General features: G+C 39.1%; 1 protein-coding gene across 1 annotated transcript in view; it reads left to right on the forward strand.

Moving 5' to 3' along the window:
* Nucleotides 1-15,510, forward strand: part of VRK1 (VRK serine/threonine kinase 1) — a 51,581-nt gene that overhangs the window by 2,812 nt on the left and 33,259 nt on the right. The gene's annotated exons all lie outside the window — the stretch shown is intronic.

Consider the following 15,510-nt stretch of genomic DNA (forward strand, 5'->3'; position numbering starts at 1 on the left):
TTAATTTTAATTAAAAAATAAATCTATGTAGATATCTAAGGTGGAACATTGTTAAAAGGGGAAACTGAAATTTAGGAATTAAATGAGATGCATTATATACACATGCAGCAATAGTTCAGGCACGCAGGAAGATTCCATGCTTACAGGCACTCCAGAGATGTGTATGTGCACACACCTACCTGTTCATCAGAAATCCTGCATTTGAATTTCATGTGATTTCTATTGTCTTTTGAATTTTTTATATTTCCGTGCCAGAAAAATAGGAACAGAATGGCACAGTGCTCTCTTTTAAAAATATTTAAATATGCCTGTGCGTCTCTCCTGGGTCTTTACTTTGCAGCTTCTCAAACTGTTAAATTAACAGGGATTTTTTTCAGTATGCACTTGTAGGATTTTAACACATTTCTCCACTGGAAAAGTTATTTCATGGAAATAAAATCTGAAGATAGCTGCACCTTTTTATCCGGTGCTGTGTTTTAAAGAACTTAATAGCCTCTCAGTATTTTTAATGCCTGTGATATTACACAGCTAACAAACAATTTCAGAATTCAGTTACCACAATTAGGAATTTGAAGCAGGTGGCACAATAATGGGGCTTTTTCATTTCATTTATTAGAAGGGGGAGGAAAAAGCCCAGCAACGCAGAGCTTCATTTATTTTCATCAGCTCCACAGTAAGAGCATGGCAATTTGCAACACCAGAATCATTTCAAGTACAGCTTTGCATACATCATTCATTTCTTTAGTTTTAAAAGCTTCTTATCGCTCAACCAAAATTTGAAAAGATAATTTCCTGTCTAAAGTCCAATATGGTCTGTGCATCCTGCATGCTTTTTAACACTATGTTGGCTTCCTTGGTAAGCAGATGGAGTGCTGGTGTTACCGCTGCGTGACCCCCAGGTGAGTGTGACTCTGTCGATGTGTGCCCGCGTGGAAAACACCCCCAGGCGAGGGCTTGGCTTGAAAGCCAGCTTCCAGTTCAAAGTTTGCCTCACATTCCTGAGTGCTGGGAGAGCATAATTTCATTTTTCTCCAGTCCCAAGCCTTGCTGCAGGAGCAGTGGGCTCCTGACAGGAGCATGAGGTGGAACCAGTGATGGCAGCCGGTCCTGCTCCGGCACAGGTGGCACGGCGGCTCTGTGCCTGTTCCATGCCACCTCTCTGGCCACCCTTGGGTGCAGAGCTGGCCACTGGGACCTGAAGTTACTCCACAGGTGTCACTCTGTGGGCATGTCCACCACCATGGCGCTTGTATGCTGCTTTGAGAACAACAAGGCTTTGTTGTGCTTGTGCTGAAAGAAAGGTGTTATATTTATTACACCAAGGACATGTTGTAATAGTATGGGGCCAAGCGACATGTTTTGCTGTGTGTTAGAAGGGTGCACAGCTTTATATAAAATAAAGGTCTTGAAACTGGACCGTGGTGCTTCTCGCAGTAGTCCTTGCACCCGTGAATTGTCTCAGCTTGGAAATCAATTCAGTGCTTCAACAGCAACTGCTGTTGCAGAACTTAAGTGAGCTATTGCTTTCTGCTGTCCATTTGGAAGTATGAAGCCCCTTTAGGTCACTGGAAATCCTTTTTAGAAGCTTTCCTCTGGTTTGCAACACAGCCAACAACTTAGTTTGGAAGCAGCCTCTGCCTGGGCTTTGATGCCATCTTGCACCGTGGGTGCTGTGAAGCTGAAGTGGTTTGTATTTGCTACTGGGTTACACACCCAAGCAAAGATAGCCCCTTAGCACAGCAGAGAGGATCTGTCAAATATGACACTGTATTAAGTAATTAACAGGGCTGTGGGGCTGAGCTTATTGCCTGCCGTTTATTTTTAATCATTTATCTGTTTGCAAGGTTTCTAGGAAATAAGACAGCTAAGTTCCTTGCTGTTGTATGTCAGCACTGTATAGTGGAGATGGAACACAACATTGTAGATCTGCTCAAGAAGAGGACTGTATTAGACATTCCTAGTTTGAGGAGATGTGGTGTTTTCGTGGTGTTGTTTTAGTGTACTCTTGTACAGCCCCATGCACAAACTTTGTAATTCTTTGTATGCACATATACTTGCCAATAAGCATTCCTGAAAATATTCTCCTTTTGCCCAGCCCTTGTTGCTTTTGAAGCAGGTAGGGAATATTGGTTATAATGTAAAAAAGAACAAAAGCACGTGGTCCTTAGCTCAGCCCTTAGAAACTGTCTTGTGCAGTGGCATGGGAGGGTAACTCCTGTGCACAGTCATAGCCTTTGGGGTTATTTGTGCCAGAAGCCCCAAGGCAACTCCACAAGTCCTGGCAGAAGGAGGGCAGCCACAGCCCAGACCTCAGGTTCTGCAGCCCCAAAGAGCAGACGGCCATCCCTGGCTCTGCCCCTCTGCTGGCACTGGTATCTGCTCTTTGACATAAGTGAACACTGACTGCCTTTCCCTGTGCTGGAGGAATGTGACAGCCCCTGATGGTTCGCTTTAGATTGACACGGACCTAGCACACCGTCTGCTGTCTGTGTAGTTCACTACAGCACTGTGGTGATGGCTGGGTTACACAGAAATGCTAAGCGCAGCTCTGAAACTGGGTGAGGCTGGGGAGTCCATTTACAATTAGGTATTTCTGAATGCCTTATATGCTGAGTAGCTTGATTAAACTAACCTGACATGGAGACAGCAAACCATGCCATGTACTTTCTTTGTAAACCATCTCTCCATGATCAGCCAGCACAAAGAAATCTTAAATGGAGTATACAGGCATTGCTAACTACCATGTATATCCAATACCCCCACTAAGACTTTTGAGTCAGCAAGTTGCTTGAGCAATTTCCCTGCCTCCTTGCTACAGTTCTTTAGGATGAAGATGAGGTATTGAAGACCCGAATTGATTCTCCCACTGGGACAAGGTAGTGTGCAATTGCACAAGGGCAATAAGGAGGGCTGGTGCCTTCTGGCAAACATCAGCTATGGACACCAGCCTCAGTAGGCAGAGATATTGTCATGAGTGAAGGGAAATTGTTCATTGAGTGAGGCATCATCACAAAAGGAACGGACACGGCAAACTTCAGCCCCAGTCTGAAGCAGGACCCCAGGCCTCATTTCATTCCCCATCTACAAAACGGAGATGATTTTACCAGTCATCAAATGACGTGATTTCTGAGCATTACTGAAATAAGGGGATATGTTTCTAAGATAGATGAATGGACAGATGGTTTACAGGGACATCTTGACTACCTGTTGCAGAATGTAGCTGAGCCTACTACAGCTGCATTGAATTATTTGCAAAGTATAAAAACTGCTGGGCTAACAAAATCCCAATGAAAATGCTATGATTCCACTAATAAAGGTAGCTCACACATTTGCACAACAGTCATACTTCTGAGTAGCTGGCAATTATTTCAAAAAAAACAAAGGTATTTTTAATTTTTGGAAGATGAAAATTCGGTTGTAAAAGCTCTTGAAACCCTAAACTGCTCTATGTCACTGGTCTCCTCCAAACTCTGGTTGACTTTCTAAGAAAAAACAGGCATTAGGATTGTATGTTGCGATGTGGGGTACACCTGCCTCATCATCTGCACATTGGATTGTCTTGCTGCCTTTACTTCAGAGAGGGAACATTGATTAGAGATTAGCTAGTAGCCAGAACAGAACTAGTGGTTTTTCTTTCACACTTTTAATTCTTTATGACACCCTAAATTAGTAATATCCAGATGCTGCAGTGATCTGTCTCAGCACTCAGCACTGCATCAATAGTAGTGCCCCCTGGAGCCTACAACGGTTCTTAATTATTTTTATACTGAGGGCTTATAATATTGTATGTAGCCTCTTAGTGGTTTCCTAGATAAGTTAGGAAATGTGGTCAAAGTAGACCCTAGTGTTATACCAAACTAGCTTTTTTAAGGCAAATGTTTTCCCTAAAATTAGTGATCATTGTGCTTTACCAGAGAATGGCTCCTCTCCACTATTCTAAAATTAAGATTACCTCTAATTTCTTGAAAAAAGAGGTCTTGAGAAGACAGGGTTTTACCCCCTTTGAATAATATCTCTTAAGAAAAAAATAAGCCCATATGTGTTTTGGGTAAAGCCAGTTGTGCTTTGACACTCCCTTATATAAATGGTAGACAAGCAACACTTGTCATTAAGGGTGGACAAGCTGTTACCACAGCTTTATTTTCTTTTAGCGGAATTTTACTCGAATGATAGATGACTTTCATTGTTTTTGTGATCAATGAAGCATTTCCTTATTAGCCATGGATATCAGACACTTTCAGCCCTGTACTTTGCTAGGTTAATGCAAAATATTGTTGCCTCATACATACTTTTTGCACAGAGCTGCTATTGCTTCCAGTGCATCAATCATGAGTTAAATAGTGGTATTAACATTGTTTACTTTTGTTAGATGGCTTGTTGGGTTGCTGGGCTAGGAATATCCTTTCGGGCTATTCTTTTGTTATTTTTTCCCCTCGAAAAGTTAAGGAGAGGAGCATTGCTACAGCCTCAAATGTATCAGTGAGAGCTGATGCATGTGGATGCTATGCAAAGGGGCTGATTTTATTTAGGCATTCAGAAATTGATATCTAATTAAATTTTGAAATGAAATGTTAAAACCAGTGGGTGACAGACTGTCTGTAGGCGTGTCCCCTGAGGTGCTCCCTATTTTATTTGCTAATGATCTTTCTTCTTTGCCCATGCTAAGCCAAGCTCTACCCACTACTGCTGTAGCACCATTATTCAGCATTTAATGTACTCACAATCTTTTAAAACATAAAACCCACTCACACTATACTTAATTACTGCCCTCCATGGCAATAAATTTTGCCCTTAATGGCATTTAAGCCATCAGTGTTTGGATCTCTGCTTCTGCATGCAGATACTTATCTCTTGCTATTTAAAATACTAACGTATTGTTTTGCAGCCACAAGACTGTAGCATGGACAAAAGTGAGGTGATCTGGGATTAATTAACTTAATTCAAACTGTTACGACAAGAATTTTCAGAGGGTCAAGGTCTGACATCTGATACTAACCACTGTAGGTAAAAAAGCATGCACGTGTAAAGAAGTGATGTAAGGGTAGATGCTCAGACTAAACACTGAATTTGAAACTTGGGCTCTTTGAAATTTTCCACTGGAAAATTAGCACATATCTGTTATGGTAAAAAAGGTGTCACATCAGGAGTACTTACAGATTAATAAGTAGATGTGCACTGATAAAGCTTGTGATACCTCTGAATTTCTTTTCTGTATGTAGGTAGGACTCTGGCTACCTGTGGCAGGACTCTGTTAAACTTAATGCAGATCTGGGTGCAGTAAAGATACCAGCCTGCACAGCTGGTTTGTGGAAAGAAAAAATGCTGTAGAGATTCACTTGATTGGAATTAGATTATGTGCAGACACCAGCAGTGACTTCTTGAACTATCCCTTGATCGTATTATATTAGCGCTATTTCAACTTGCCTGCTATTTTGTTTTAAATTATACTTAGTGTTGCCACGATGAAAAAAAAGCAAGGCAAATAGGGGCTGCTTTGGAGAAGAATGGATGGGTGACCACAAGAACTCCTTTGATATCGTAAGATTGCAAAATGAAGTTGAGATATGTTTCTCTAATGTTAGAGAAGAAAGCAGCATTTAATTCTAGCAGAGGTGAACCTCTGAGGCATTAAGAAGAGTGATAAACTAAGTCAGAGAAGTTCAGAACATAAATTAAACCTAAATAAATTCCCTTCTCTTCAAAAGTAACAAAATAGACAAGGATGTTGTCCGCTATCATTATCATGAGTTAAAAGCCTCTTTTCTTTCCTCTTTTTTTTTTTTTTCTTTTTTTTTTTTCTTTTCCAAATTCTCTTCTCTATTAAATCAATGTCAGGAGATCCCTTTTGTTTGACCTTAAATGATGAGGAATGTTTATTGCCTTCAGTTCTATTTGCAATATTCACTAAATAAATATTTTATTGTTGTGAGTTTTTGTCTTTTTTTTTTTTTTGTCACTAATAGAAATCTCATATAAGGAAAGTGACTGGAGAAATGCATTTGCAAGCACATGTAGTAGTTTGTTTCAGCCTGTGCCACTGGATGGCTCAGTGTCATAAAAGAAATCTCTGCTAGCAGTATAAGTTAAATTCAGGTTGTGAGGAAACTGTTCCTCGAGGAGGATTTGAACATATTCAGGTATGGATATGAAGATCAGAGTGGTTGTGATGGTCATATTTTTGAGGACTGTGAAGTTTTCTCTTGACTGCAATTCTGTCACACTGCTTTTAAAGACTCCTATTAAAGAAGGAAATAAATTCCTCACTGTAAAGAGCAGAAATGGCTTTGGATAACACGCTTTGCTTCTTGTTACCGAGAAATCAAGAACAACAGGGCAACACTAACTTGGTCATTGCCAACTCAAAATTTCCCTGCTCATTGACTTGATGAGAAGCAGCTACGTGTTGCTGTGGCCACCCCTTACCACCGGCTTAAACAGATCAGGACCAGGGCAGGAGTATGCTGGAGCATGTGCCTCTGTATGAAATGACACCAGCAAACAGGTAGATGCTTCAGGATACTTCCTTGCTTACATAAGCCTTTTCTGCTATTTAGGCTGAAGTGATGATGCCAAAACTGATAGCGCTGCTGCCTGTACTCTTTTTTTTTTTTTTTTTTTTTTTTTTTTTTTTTTTTTTCTATTAGGAATTGTATTGGGCCAACCAAACTATCCGCAGTTGCTTATATGAGTTGGCAACTATCAGATGGTTTCTTACCAGTCTTGACAGAGCTAAGAGTTCAAACCTAGCCTAAAGGAAAACTCGCCATGCTGCAGGCCTCTGCGCTGCCCAGTCCATGGTGTTTTGGATAGTAATGATGACAGTAAAAAGGAAACCAAGCTTGTTCTCTCTTGTCCTCCCCTGTGGACCTTGAAAAACATGATGCTGCTTGTTAAAAATGTGACCTTTTCTTTAAGATGCAATATAATTATGTGTACCAGTCTGAAATTTTTTCTCTACCTGCTGTATCTCATTGAATGGTGATCTAGCAAATCTGCATTAGAAACCTGCTTTTGGAGTTGCTCTGTTTTGTGTTGATTACCGTGTTGGATTCTGAGTCATAAATGTTACAGCACCAACACAAGGGGCTGCATCCTGCCACAGAGGTGACAGTTCGGTGTGACTGAGTCACTGCTCTGATGAGAGGTGGCACTGAAATTTTACACAAGGTGTTGTAAGTCGAGCTTGAAGTGCATTGGCAGAGCTGCATAGTAGCAGGCAGAAGGTTAGTCTTTAGTACAGACCTAATTTCGCTTATACAATTCATGTTTTTTAAGATGTTGCCGCCTCACCGTATAACCTTCTAAACTACATCCTGGGTGTAAGTGTCCCCAGATCATTTCACACAGTGAAAAGGGAACAAATACAATTCTGAACCGTTGCAAATGGTCAATGTAGCAGGTGCCAAGCATAGCATGTGTGGCCATGCTAAGCAAACTTGGCTGGGAACTTGAAGTTGGCAAGTACCTTCTACCTGCTGCCTTGTCTGCTTCAGTTTCCCTCCTTCCTCAGTTGGAAAATACTTACTTGCTAGAGCAGTGGAAGACCTTTCAGACTGCTATGTCTCTTTTTTTTTTTTTTTTTCTCCTCCTCCTCCCCCTGCTTGTCCTTTTCTTTTCTAACCAGTGCTCATTTGCAAAGGCTTTCCAGTTGGTCAGGGCTGCTCTCCAGAATTTCCAGCTCAGTTCTCCTTGCCCTCTTCTGTCTGGATTCTCTGCCCTCTTTCTGCTTTACCTGCTTCCCAACAACTTGAGTGCCCAGAAACACCAGGTGCAATTCTTCCGTCCCTGCCACCAGACCATACCCCTCAGCTGCCCACTCCTACCTGCTGTCATTGCTGCCACTCATCTGTTAAATCCCCAGGCTTCCTTTCATTTCCAGTCAAATGTCCCTTCTGGTTCTTTCTTGGAACATCTTCCGTGGTTTTGTGAATGTTTCCCTGTGTATATTTTTCATGGTGGTTTTTGATTTTGTGTGTGTGTGTGTGTGTGTGTGTTATTTCCTCTGTTGGTGTATGGTAGAAAGCTGAATTATTTTAGTGTTCTGACCAGTGTGTTTATTCACAATTCACAACCAATCAAAGGGATATAAAATATTATTAGATCACACCTTTAATGGTTTGTATTCTCTCTGTGTTCACATTGCCTTGGTAAAAATGACCACATTAAAGACAGACAAATTGATTTTTATGATGCTACATTGTTAAGTTAAAATAGAACAACCTTGCCTAAAAGTGGTGTTTTGCAAATAACTTTTCAGATGCCTTGTAATAACTTGCATCCTTTATCCTACACTTGTCTTTCCACTGGGGGAATGTGCGATGTAATTGATTTGATCTATCTGGTAGAGGCTCTGGCAATCTAAAGATGTGACAAACATCTGCAGGAAAAGGTTATATATCTTATTTGACCAAGTGCCTACAGAAAGGGCAAACTTCCATGAATCTAAATTCCTCTTCTGATTCTTTTTGTAAGGAACATCTTTCTTGCATCTCATGCTGAGCATTACCAAATGTAGCCTCTCTTTTATATGACACTTAAAGTGGTCCCTCAATAACTACACTTTGAGCTAGTGTTTAATCCGCATTACAGCACAAAGATAGCGGTACTGAGGTGGAGGAAGGCATAGCTCTAGCTGATTATATAGGATATACTTTCAGATTAGGTTTTTGATTTCTGGAGTAGGTGTTTCTGTTTTCTGGGGGGAGCATGGGAGTGTGTGTGCAGGTTCCTTGTGCTGAGTACCATACCAAAGGAACAGTGGGGTCTGGATTAAGACTTAGAAGCAATCGTAGCATCTATGGTGAATGGGCACTCCGTGGCTGATGACTACAAGGAAGAAGCTTTTCATCCCAGAATGAATGTTTGAATAGCAGTCTGCATGAGAGGGGGAGAGATGTGGAGTCTGCACTTGGGCTAATTCAGCTCTCTCTGCACGCAACATCGAGCAAATGGGGCTGGCGACTTCATGCCCGAACCAGGCAGACCTGGCCCTCTGCTCCGAAGGCTGTTTCATGCTCAAACAATAGAAATCCAAGTTTACAGCAAACGCTTAGGAAATATTTTCAGATTTAATGAAATAACTTAATAAAAAAGCTTAAAACACCTGATGAGGTAATCTGATCTTTTAAAAAGTAGTTGTTCCCTCTTGAGTTTTCTGAACTAGAAACATGGGCAAAGTAAGCTCTGTTTTGGGGCTCTGCAGATAAATTATGTATTAAAAATATGCTATTACTTTAATGATCATTCTCCAAAGACTTTTCAGAAGTGAAGCAAAAGCAAAGTTTACATTGGTGAAGGACATGGGACACAATTCCAAGAAATATTCAAGAATGAGTTATGCAAAATTCATGAAACTGGAAGATTTACTCTTTTACCCATCAATTTTGGCCCAGCTCAGTTACTTTCATCAAGAGAGATGGAACGCTTTATACTTATAGCCTTTCTAGCAGTCAATATAGTATTGACTGTATTGCAGCCAATGTAGCCAGTGTGGTGATGAGATACTGACTGTAGTTTTCACAAGCTTTCATTAGGTTTGCTGTGAAAAGCCATATTCTCATATTAGTCAGCCTCCCTGCTTTATATCTTAGAAGATGCATTTCAAACTGTTTTTAAAGTACATTATTATTCAGCTGTTCACCAAAATAGACCAATATACATTATAATATGTTTACGAGGTGGCAGTCTTACAATTCAACAATGTAAAACTTGCATTCTGTCTGAGATAGCTACAAAATTGTTTCAAATGGCTGTACTTACTTTTTGGAGCAAGTAGTTCTAAATGAAAAGGTTGATGGCTGCAATTTGATTATTAGCAAGTAAAAGAACACAGATAGAAATATTGCAGTCAATGTGTTGATATTCCATGGAGAATGAAAAATGTTTACTGGACAGTTTGGAATATTGTCAGTATATGGTGTTGTAAAAACTGCTGAACTCGCTTATTTATTTATATCATTGAGGTAGGCTTAATGCCATTGAAATATCTTCAAAGACAGGTCTTTACTAGCAAAAATTAGCTGTTTTTCAGGTGGGTTCAAGTGAGTCAAGGAAAGAAGGAGGTGATGGGATGAAAAGAACAGGGGGAAATTTAATCTATTCTCAAGGCATAAGACAGGGAACCTATGCCTATATGCCCCTGTCTTACTGCCCTGGTAAGTTCATTGTGGCAGAGGACAAAGCTCATTAAACATGTTTTCTTAGTTGCTACTAGTACATTAGTTAATTCAATCCTTCCAACAGATATCTGGATGAAAATATGAAAACTCAGCTAGAAAAGAAAGCAGATCTTATGAATAGAGATCTTAGGAGCTGTGATAATACCCAAGTGAAACAGTACTTCTCTGAATAACAGGGCCAGTACCAATTTATGGAAAATAAGCAACTGGGACTCTGAGGACAGAGTGGGCATAGAGAGAAGGAGCACATTTATGGTGCATCTCTTGAGGTCGAGGTGGAAAAATGCTGGGATTATGTGTGAAGTTACATGTGTGCTTCTGCAGCTTCTTAAAAACCTCACATATCTCTCCAGTGACAAATACTCACCCAGCATTGGAAAGGAAGAAATTAATTATTGATTTGCTATTGGCTCAGAGGTTGTCTTAAGTTATCTAAACACATTTAGCAAAATTATTCCAGTGGTACACCTGTCTAGAAATATACAAGCAAGTGGCTTTTAAAGCAAAGAGCACTGGTCATGTGAAAGATGTCTGAATTATCAATACTGCACATTGAAGTACAGCACCTTTGGTGGTACTGCAAATATCCCCCATCCTCACCTCGCAGTGAGAACACTTTCCTGCCTCCAGTCCATTCATCCTGAGCCCCTGCTGCTGGCAGCACATGTCACAACCATTGCCAATTGTGACAGTTGTTTTTGTGAAGGGGGACAGCTGTCTACATAAAATCAGGCTGGGGTCTGCAAACTCATTCACAGAGGCCATGAAGTGGTCATCAGATGGTAAAAATTACCTTCTTGGTTAAAAGACAAACTCATGTCCCAGCAGTGAGAGACTGTATCTGACTGGAGCCAGCCCAAAGCCTGTGTTATTTGTGGTCTGGGGAACCCTTGTGACTGCTGACAGATGGGTGCCCACCTGAAGAGAGCACCTCTAGAGGCATCTCGTATGTTCTGAAGTGCTAGCATAAAAAATATGCTCCCCACCATACACCCAAAAGCAGGAACATGGAATTTTTGGAAAGGATGTCACTATGTGCTATGGATGTCTCATGTCTCATCAGGAATGCAAACTGTTTGCAAACTTTAATAAAATACCTCAGTTTTGTGGATTTCCATAGACAGGACTGACTAAGAGGAGTTTCAACACAAGCCATTGGCATCTCATTTCTCTGCTGGTTGCTTCTCTAAATCTTTTGCTTACCTTAAGCCTAAAAGCAAAAAAGCCCCCATACAGTTGGTGCCAAGGAAGTAAAATAAAGCTATAGATTTTTAAACAAAAATAAAAATGACATGGACAACATTTCAGCGTTTAAAGCATGACAAGAATGTGTACGTTATTCAGTGAATGGGCAGGCACTTGTATTAACTCTTGACGTTCTACCTGATGAGACATATTTGCAGGGTAAATGCATTAGCAGCTCGGTGTTTCTTTAATTTTTGCACAGAAGCATCAATTTTTTTTTGTCAGATCACATTTTGTAACACAATATCAATCTTGCCATATCCATGTTCTAGACGGGCTGTAGGGATTCTGCTGTAATTATGTCAAAAAATGAAATATTTCAAAATCTGATTGACAGCTTGATTACAATAATGCTTGTGATTAAATTCAGGGTGTGCTGGTGTAACGAAGGAGGGAATGTCAGTGGTAATTAACTGTATTTTTGTTAAATTTTGTTGAGCATTTCTTGCTCCTAGGTTGGAGTATATTAAAACCAATGAGACACCTAGTGGTAGGATTTTTTTAGAATTACTCAGTGCCATTTGGGACCGAGGAAGCCAGTTCTTATGCAAATCATATATTTTGTTACATGTCATGTAAATTTTATGTAGATTAGTGTGGTCATGAACACCAAAACTACACTACAGAGCAGCCTGACAGGAAGGATTCCATGCTATGCCTGGGTACAGAAGAGCAGCAATAAGTGTTTTTATTTTTTGCCAGACACCTAGTTTTGGGTAATACAGCTTGCCAGAAGACAGAAAAGTATATATTATAAGATACAATATTTTATTTTTAATTTTTGTGGTGTGATATCTTCTGATGAAACATTCAATGACTTCTGCCCCTTCTACTTTCTCCAAGGAAGTTTGTATGAGACAATTAATCCACCAAATACTTGTTTATATGAATACGAATTAATGTTTTGTATGAAAGAGCATGTGATATGCACTGCTTTTTCTTTCTTTCGTTCTTTCGTTCTTTTGTTCTTTCGTTCTTTCTTTCTGTCTCTTTTTTCTCTCTGAACAATAAGCTCCTTGGATAAAAACTGCTGTGTCCAATCTTACAAAATATCTCAGGTATTTAGGGTGTTGCTTGGATGTACAAGAAAAAATGTTGCCTATATGTTAAATCTTTAGTGCTCTCTCTCTGTAGTTCTGCTCTTCCTCCAAGTGTTAATTAAGCTGCTGGCTAAAAGCAGAGATGGGAATCTGTTATTTCCTAGATTCCAGTAACTCCAGGTGCTGTGCCAGAGCACCAGGGGAGGAACGTAAGAGAACTGCAGCCTTGTGTCCTCACTGCTCTGCCAGTATTTCTAACCTTGCTATCTGCCTGCCCGTCTCTTCCACCAGTTTTACTGTCCGTTTACACATCTCCCTTACAACTACAATATCCATTCCAGACCAATGCTCTTGCTGCCCTCCAGCTTTTATTCCCTTTTAAAAGCTGTTTACTTGTCAGAAACAACGTTACCTGTATTCATTCAATTTTTTTGGGAGTGAGGGGACAGGTCAGAACAACTAACAGAAAGCTTTGGAATTTATTTGATATTTACTGACCGTAAACTCTTTGAACAAATGAAACATTTTTCTCTGTATCTGGGTAACATGCAGTAAATTTTGCTTGCTTGCACGATACAGATGGTAGAAATACATAAATAAAATGCAATGTAATATAATAAAGTGAAATATAAATATATAAAGCTGACATCCTCATTTATTTTCTGTGAAGGGAAACCCCAAGGAGATTGCTAGAGAAAGTAACAAATATATGGTAAGTGATTCTTTATTTTTCCCACCACACAAATACATTTTCAAAAAGTGAGGAAAAGATGCTTTTTTTTTTTTTTTTTTTTTTTTTTTTTTTTTTCCCCCTATTTTCAAGCAACAGAATTAATGCTGCAGTTGTTCAAAAATCTGCTGTGGAAAACCTGCAATAGCCTCGTGATCTTGGGAGCAATGGTGACGTCTTTAAGCAGTGGGAAATATAGAACTGCAGATAGGGAGTAATTATACAAGGTTTTGCAAAGCATGGAGCTCTGCCTGTTTGCATCAAAAGAGGGTTTAAAAGTATATAACCTCATTCTTCCTTGCCTTTTGCTAGTGACTAGTCACCATAAGAAATCACTATTTGGTCAGTAAGTCTATTGCTACGGGTAAGCTCACCTCATTCAAGAGATCTCTATCCTCTGAGCTACAAAGGATTATAAGTAATAAGTTTATAGATTTCTGATTTCTTATTTAGATAGCATGCAGTGAGAACACCACTACTATTTAGCAGAGAAGTGTTTGGAGGTATGCTAATGACCACAAGAAAATTTCAAACCTCCATAATGTGCTTTAATCACCAGCTGGAGATCAAAAGCCACCATGTGATTTTATACAGCATGGGCAGCTTCCAGAACTGCCTTACATGGAAGGAGATCAATGGTAAAATTGGTAGATACAGCAAAGCTTTTGCAGTAAAAGCGTTTTATGTATCTTGTTCAAAGCATTTAAGTGCCTTTTAGATCACTGATTGAACCATAGACATTATAAAGTGGAACCTTTTAATACCAAAATAAATTTGCAGAGTAAAATTCCATTATAGGAAAAAGCATTGCACTGCAACAGGATAGATAATAATTCTTTCACATGTAATGGGATATATGAAATGTTTGATGATAAACAGAAGTTCTTTGTATTGCTATAGTTAGACTGCCTGTACTGTTGTTTGTCCGCACATGAATGTATCTACAGCGTAGGATATCCAGCATTCCCCAGATAAAATGTGTGTATACCTATAAATATAATTTTTAACTAAGATGGGTGAAGACACTTCCGAGACAGTCTGGGAGTTTATTTTTAAGTAGAAAAAAATTGCCCGTGCATACGAGTTTTGGACCTTGACCAAAGAAAACATACAAACCCTTCAGAAACTCATGAAAGTCCTTTAATTTGGATTAATTTAATGCACTTCAAACAAGCTCTCGCCTTAGAAGTTTCAAATTATTTAAAATGATTCCCTTTAACAGCTTCAAATCACGCCTGTTAGCTTCAGAAAACTTCAGGAAAAAGTGAAATTTCCAAGTGATATGACTCTGTAGCATTTCTTCCACACTGTTTTCATTAAGGCCTCTAATACTCCATCTCTTTTTCATGAAATTAACAGGTACTCTGTAGAGTTTGGACCTCTTCCCTATCTTCCATTCCTCTATTTACCTATTTAGCTACTTAATGTGAGGAATGAATACAGAAGATATTTTCAAAGAACTGCAAGATTTTAAAAGACTTTTCCTCCCTCTGCATCTTAATTTTGAATTTAATATATTTTGAACAATACAATTAATAATGACCTTGCAATTTGTAATACCGAATTAGGAGTCCGGAAATCCATTTCTTACTCAGGCATTGAATACAAATTTCCTTTGTTACAACAGGCTAAACAAACTGTAGTCAGCATCTCTGTGTTTGTTTCTCCATTTGTTTTAAGGACAAAATAGATATTTGCTGAAGTGATTCTTTATTAAGTTATTTAAGGACTTGATTCTATTTTAAAATGATATTGTACCTTCCTTTGGTAAGAAGAGCTGAAGTGTCAGCCCTATCTCATGTGGAATTTTTTAGACTGAAATGTAATATCTTTACTGAACAAATCAGTTTTGTCATCAAATCGATTGAATATTCAGAATTATAGTTGATTCTCTCTGGGTTCTGAAGGAATTCATAAACAAAAATGTAAGGTCCTATCTAAGCAAATACAAAAATTAGTCCAACTTGTAAAGACAACTGGAAAGATCTTAAATGTGTCAAAAAATTATTTGTAGCTACCTTTTAATAGCATTCTGTACAATAGTTTTTTACTGCTTTCCTAAAATACACCAGAGCTGTGAGGTTACCGAGCAGATCATCTTGAAGTCCTCTTGGAATGTACATTAATGGGTGAACAAAGACAACTCTGCGGCATCATACTGCTATTCTTAGGGAATGGTGGCTTTCCTTTTAAAGATTAATAGCAGCACATTAAAGGAAAGAAAACACACCTTTCATTTAATTTGTAAACATTGTCACACTAAAGAAAATAATATGAAATGTGAATGAGAGGGAAAGAAAAAGGAATAAAGTTGTTT

Source organism: Aythya ferina (genome assembly GCF_964211825.1).
Source record: "Aythya ferina genome assembly, chromosome: 5".
Classification (NCBI taxonomy): Eukaryota; Metazoa; Chordata; class Aves; order Anseriformes; family Anatidae; genus Aythya; species Aythya ferina.